This window comes from Tupaia chinensis, unplaced genomic scaffold, assembly GCF_000334495.1.
Source record: "Tupaia chinensis unplaced genomic scaffold, TupChi_1.0 Scaffold000117_2, whole genome shotgun sequence".
Taxonomy (NCBI): domain Eukaryota; kingdom Metazoa; phylum Chordata; class Mammalia; order Scandentia; family Tupaiidae; genus Tupaia; species Tupaia belangeri.
In genome coordinates this window covers 7,480,761-7,487,191 of record NW_006159583.1, presented here as the reverse complement: position 1 = coordinate 7,487,191, position 6,431 = coordinate 7,480,761, and positions in this window count along the sequence as shown.

Genomic DNA, 6,431 nt, shown 5'->3' with positions numbered 1-6,431 from the left:
TCTTCCGAGCGTCCTGAGCTGCGCCTTCGCTCCATCCCCGCTCAGATATTCATGAATCGCTGCTTCTTTCTCTTCCCTTTGCCTTTCTGGCGTGCCTCTCCCTCCCTCCTCCTGGCTTGCAGCTCTTTCTTGCTCCTCTCTCGGCTGCTTAACTACAGCTCCCACTGGAACTTGCACAATCAAAAACAGCTCTCCTGTCGAGCAGCCTGCAGAAGCGCTTCACCTGGAGAAGAGCGACTCGCTCAGTTCAGCGGCCGCCGAGCAGCCAGGTAGCTGAGGGCGGCCAGGGGGTACCCTTCTCCCGCTTGGAAGCAGGACAAGCATCTTCCGGGAGATTCGCCACGTCCAGCGGTCCAGCCCCTCCACCCCACCCCACCCCCGGGGTCCTGAAGCGGTGATGCGTACGTTTCGGAGCGATAATGGAAAGAGAAAAGCCTCTGCCGTTGGCAACTGAAAGTGGGGAGAGGTTGCTGCAGTAGCTGGTGCTGCAGAATGTGTGAGTGAGGGACTGAGCACCGCTAGCATCTCCATCCCGCTCGGTCTTCATTAACTGTCTACCGGAGGGAAACCGGGAACGCAGATGCACTAACCAGGCGGGGGCCACCCTGGATCTCTAACTGTGAACTCCCCGCTGTGGAAAATGGTAAACAAAGACATGAATGGATTTCCAGTCAAGAAATGCTCAGCCTTCCAATTTTTTAAGAAGCGGGTAAGGACAGGTTTTGTTTGTTTCTTTTGTTTTCTGGGCTTCCCGTAAATGCTTTCAAATGCTTGCCTTCGGTTTGGTTGCTCAACCCTAAATGAAAGTCGTGCATCTGGTCTAGCTGACAACTAGACCTGCCTCCATTCGAATCTGTTGGAGTGAGGGGTCAGGGGTAGGAAGAGTTACACTGGAAGGAGGGGGTTGGGCTGAGATGCCTTAAAAGGGGTCTGAGCTGGGAATGAGGATTTCTCAATCAAAGCCACAACAAAGATTGAGAGGAGGTTTCAAAGAGAATTGGCCTGAGTACAGTTACACCAGGGGCCAATTTAGTAGCTCAGTCTCTCTTATCTTTGAGGGGTTCAACTTTTCCACACCTTTCATTCACTCAGTCTCCAGTGCTGCATTATCATCTCTAGTCTGGCTTTCCATATCCATTCAGCCAATTATTTACTGTGTCTCTGTCTATGGTATAAATATCAGAGGACTAGAATGACCTTTTGCAGGAATAATGGAACCCAGCATTTTAAATCTATTTTAAGTTGCCTCAATTTTGTTTGGTATAACTGCATTCTTTTTTTTTTTGGTAGAAAGAAAGAGCCAAGGGTAGTCTGCATTTGAGTGATAATTCAGAGTTATGCTGCTGTATACATTTATTTCCTGAATTCCTTATGCTTCCATTCACGGTATTAATAATGTTATCTTGGTTGTAAACGAGCAAAGCATTTCTTTTTGTGTATGTGTTTCATAATAAACTCAGTTCATTGTAATGGCCTCACTGGTGGTATGTGTAAATCTGCAAATTCATATACAAGTGGGAGGCAAGAAATGAGTGATTGTTAAGGGACTGATGACTGACACTTACGGAGAGTGTTTCTTAAGCAAGGAAGTCTACTCCACCCCCAGCTGCTTCATCCTGTTTGGTATCCTAAGGTGATTCCATCAAAATGGTTCTCTCCATTCATTCTGTCTTCCCTTCATTCAGGTCCTTTCTGTGCCACACAGCCCTTCAGTTGACTCACCAGGCAAACACAATGAATTACAGGCTGGGCTGGACCTCCCAGCACCAAATGGGTTTACTGGGAAGACAAGCCTGGAAACAGAACAGGTCAGGCCCAGCCAGAGGACCAGTAGAGGCTCCCCTGCACCCTTGACTGAGTTCTCAATCCATAAAGCGAAATTTTGCCTCAAGTCTATGGGCCAAAATGTATGCATTAGCACCAAAACAAACCCAACCTCTCTCATCTCGTGCTGCTCTGGAATCAGGAGCGCTAGGCGAGATCTCTCACTGGTGAAGTCTGCAGGCGAATGAATGAAGGTTGCTACTTCACAGAGCTCTGTAATGCTTCTTAGTCTCTCCACAGCCAAAATATTTCTTTCTATGGGAAGGGCACTTAGTGAAGACTAATTTCTAACAACAAACATACATACTGATTTTTTAAAAAAAAGTCATAGTCCATTATTCAGTACTTAAAACACTATCCCTTTTTCATTAATTAATTAATGTGGTGGTATTGGGGGGATTATAAAATCCCTGTCAGGTATTCTTAAGCAACTAACTAGCTGTCATGCAAAAAATAAATAAATAAATAAATAAGTTGGCTCTGTTTCCCTTTGCTACCGAAATATACTAATAGAAATAAAAGAAATACTAATTTACCATCTGGTTTTGTTTTGCTTATGAGAGTAATTTTCCAATAGACTTCAGTGAGTGCCTCTGCAGATCTTGACTTTTGCAGAGGACAGCCCAAGTACTGATGTCTTATCTGAATATATGCACATAGAAAGAAGTTTACAAGATAACTGGCAGACAACATCATCTACCTTCTAACCTAGATCTCTCAGCTGCTGGAGATAGGATCAGAAATCTGCCCTGCCCCAGCCCCACACACACTCTCCTTGCTTCTCAAGGAGGGCTAAGTGAGTAGAATATGACTTTGTATCATGTCAGGAAGAATTTCCTCCATTCTTGTCTACTGTGATTTATTCCACAAGTTCTGAATTCCAAATGCTCATTTTAGTTTGTACCATGACTTTACTTTTGGTTTTGCTTTCTTGTTTGTCTTTTGTTTGTTTGTTTTTAATTACACAACTAACATATAAATAAACGTGTAAAATATTATAATATCGAAGTATCTCCTACCTCTTCCCTGCCTTCCTCCCTTCCACAGAGGTAACTATTATCATATTGATGTTTAACTCTCTAGATATTTGGGGGTATTTACATACTATGCTGTCTTTGTTTTCAGCTAAGAATAATCCATTTTCCTATATTGTATGGTTGAAGTTCCACACATTTCTGCATATTTTATTTTTAACCTAGCTAGACAGTCTTACAAAGTCAACCTTTGTCCTGTGCCCACATTGAACCATGAATAGATCTTGGGGAAAATAAAAGGAAAGAAGCCATAAGATTTTTAAGGACTCACTAGAAAGACTAAGGTTTAGACCCAAATTTTGATTGTAGAAGGCTTTAGGGGTGCTTCCTATGCCTCTGTGACATTCCTAAAGGAATATAAGAAACTATCAGAAGAGGCTCTGGATTAGTTGCCCTTGTAGGGAGCCACCAGTCACCATTTACGCATGCTAGTGTTGTAGACGTTATAAGCCAAGTGTTTGACATGTATTGTCTCATTTAATTCTCATAATAACCCTGAGATAAGGGGAAACAAGTGCAAAGTGTGGTTTAGCAAGAACAGACAACTGGCCCAAGGTCATATCACTTAAAAATACCAGAGCTAAAATATAAACGTTGTTTGAGCCTAAAGCTGGTATTCTTAATCTAGAATTTTCTAATTATGAACCACCTTCCATTTCCTTTTTCCCCACAGAAGAATCTTTTTCTTTTCCTCAAAGAAAATCTTTATACAACTACCCAATTCATCAAACATCCAGAGGCAGGAGGATCTCTTGCAGCTCCTTCTGAGCCCTTGGAAGTGGCAGTGCTTGGAGGCAGCTTCAGGGAACCTAGATTCTAGGAACATAATCTGAAGCAAGGCAGTCCTGACCCTAGCTCCACAAAATCCTCTGGACTTATGCTTCTCACCCTCGTGTTCTGAAAGCTCAACTAAATCAGCTTAATTTAATTTGGCTGAAAACTGTTAAACTGAATGATAGATAAGAGTTCTACTTTTCATTCTCCATGTGTTAATGATAAATTATCATTAGCTGTATATGGATTATGTTTTAGTCTCCAAAAACTCATTTAAGGAGAATGGAAAAATGTCTTTATCAGTTTCATTCTCACAATCCTAGAGCTTTAAAAGTTATCCATCCTGTTAGAGGTAATCCATTTTCATGGATTTAAAGATTTGTCCATGACTCAGATTCTTATATAATGACTCAGAAAACACAAACAAATGACATTGTGTCCAAGTAGATTATCCTTTCTGGAAATCCACTAGGTATGTGGGGAAGACTTCTGTAGCTATGATTACATTACCTTTCATAAAGTTGCAAAGGGCTTCTAGCCCTATAGACGTTTGGTTTTGGAATACAGCTCAGAAATTCTGTCATTGACCTCTCTGTTTCAAAGCACCTAGAAAATGAATCACTTTGTCAAATTAAAATCCCATTTGGGGTTTTTCCTTCCAGATCTAGTGTACTTTGCTCTTCATTAAATTACTCCATTGCATCACACTTCCTTCGTTTGCTTTTCAACAAATGGAGTAAGAACAAAATACAGGGTTTTTTGTCTTCATGGGACCAAATGCCTAGTGACTACCCATTTTGACTAGACCCCTTTGTCTTGACTCAGTATCTCGTGATTATGTGCCCTTGAATGAATCTCCATATTGTTCTTTACCAGTAACTGCTTTTATAATAGCCGTCACTTATGTGGCACTAATATTGCTGGGCACCGTTCTAAGAGCTTTACAGATAATACACATTTAAAATTCTCACAGGCAAAAACATCAAGATAGGTCAGATTGTTATTCTGATGAAGCAACAAAGTGTACCAAGGTTGAGAAACTAACCGTAGTTGTTAAACTAATTCATGGTAGAATCAAGGTTTGGATCCAAAGATCCTGTCCTTAACCACTATAAACCTTGACTGTAGATATTAAACAATCCAGAGTCAAGTTCAGAGAAGTGACAAGGGATGACCGCTTTGACTTCTTCCTTTTTCCTCACAGTGACAGGAACAAAAGCAAGGATTTCAGTCTGGCAAAATGTTTACTGCATTAGCGGAGCTGAGAAATGAAATTAAGCTCTCTGAAATGATTTTTCTCCACAACTGTTCTATAAGCAGCTTCCCTTTATATTTTATTTCCTTTCACTGCTCTATGACATGTGCTCAGACATCTGAATTGGAATAACAAATGCCCTTTTCTTATGGGAAACCCTCTGTGTCTTCTCAGAAGGATGACATTTAGGGGTATTTGCTAGTGGTCAGGTACTGTCGAAAGCACTTTAATCTTGAAATCCTCATAGTCCCTCTCTCATGTCCATTTTATAGTTAAGGAAACTGAGGGTCAGAGAAATTAAGTAGTTTTTTGAAGGTCATAGAGCTAGGCAGAGGTGTAGCTGGAGTTCGAACTTGGGTAGTGGGCTCAAGCCCTACCAGTCTCCATTTCCAACACTCTGGAGCTGTAATGCCAATAATGCTACAAGGCTGGCTTTCCCTCAAGGGCAAGTATTCTTGGGAAGGAGATCAAGAGGACTTTTTTCCTTGAGAAAAATAGGGACGTATTTCAATAAATCACAAGTTTGTCCTGAATTTCATTAAGATATATTTGATCAACATCTGGAACCATGGTAGGACTTCAGTGACTTCTCCTGTGCTTTCTTCAGCAGTAGCTAAGGTCTGAGTGTTCAAGGTCCTCCTGTCTGTGCTCCAACAACACAGAACTCAGCCCACTTCCACTGCACTGTACTAGGAAGACTATTGACTTATCAGTAGCTCCCACAGTGTGGGAACATCCCGAAAAACAGAGAATTGGTTACCATGTTCACTCTATTGCTTACTTGTCAAACCTACTTGTCACTTTTAAATGAAAGAGGGAATAAAATGAATGAAATCCTTGTACTAACTTATCGCTAAGTCATGATCTTAATCTTCTCTTTTTCTCCTTCTCCTTCTCCTTCTTTCCTGAAGCAGACTAATGGCTTAGGAATCTAATGTATTTTAGGTCTCTCTATATTTGGATTTGAATTACATATAAATTAAGACTGAAAAATAACAAATCTGACTCAAAGACAAGTTGCAATTACCCCTTAACAGCTGGCAGTATTTAAGGAATCTTGACCTCAGTTTGTTTGCTTACCCAATACCTATCCCCAATTCTTTTTCTATGATGCTTCTCCTGTCAGGCCAAACAAGACAGACACAGCAGTGATATACTCGTGTCTTTTAATTTTACATGAATATAAATCACTGACTTTAATTCTATACAATATCTGCATTATGTATTCTCCCACTCAGAATCCTAAAAATGTTTCAATTATTTTCCCTCTCTATTGCATTATAATCTTGGGAATCCCAGAGTCTCAAGATGAGTTTTAACTCAAGATGCTTTCTCCCTTCAACCATTGAGTCTTAAAGAGTTCTGATGGAACTGGAGTGAGCTCAGCTGCCCAGGTTTGACTGTGCTGTGAAATTGGTCTCCAGAACCTCAGAATGCAATGATAAGCCATTTTCATAAAACTGATATTTTGTCTCCCCAGCAGCTCTCAAGATAGTCCTACCATAGGCTCTTACTCTGTCACAGTGCTTGAGAAATATTATGAA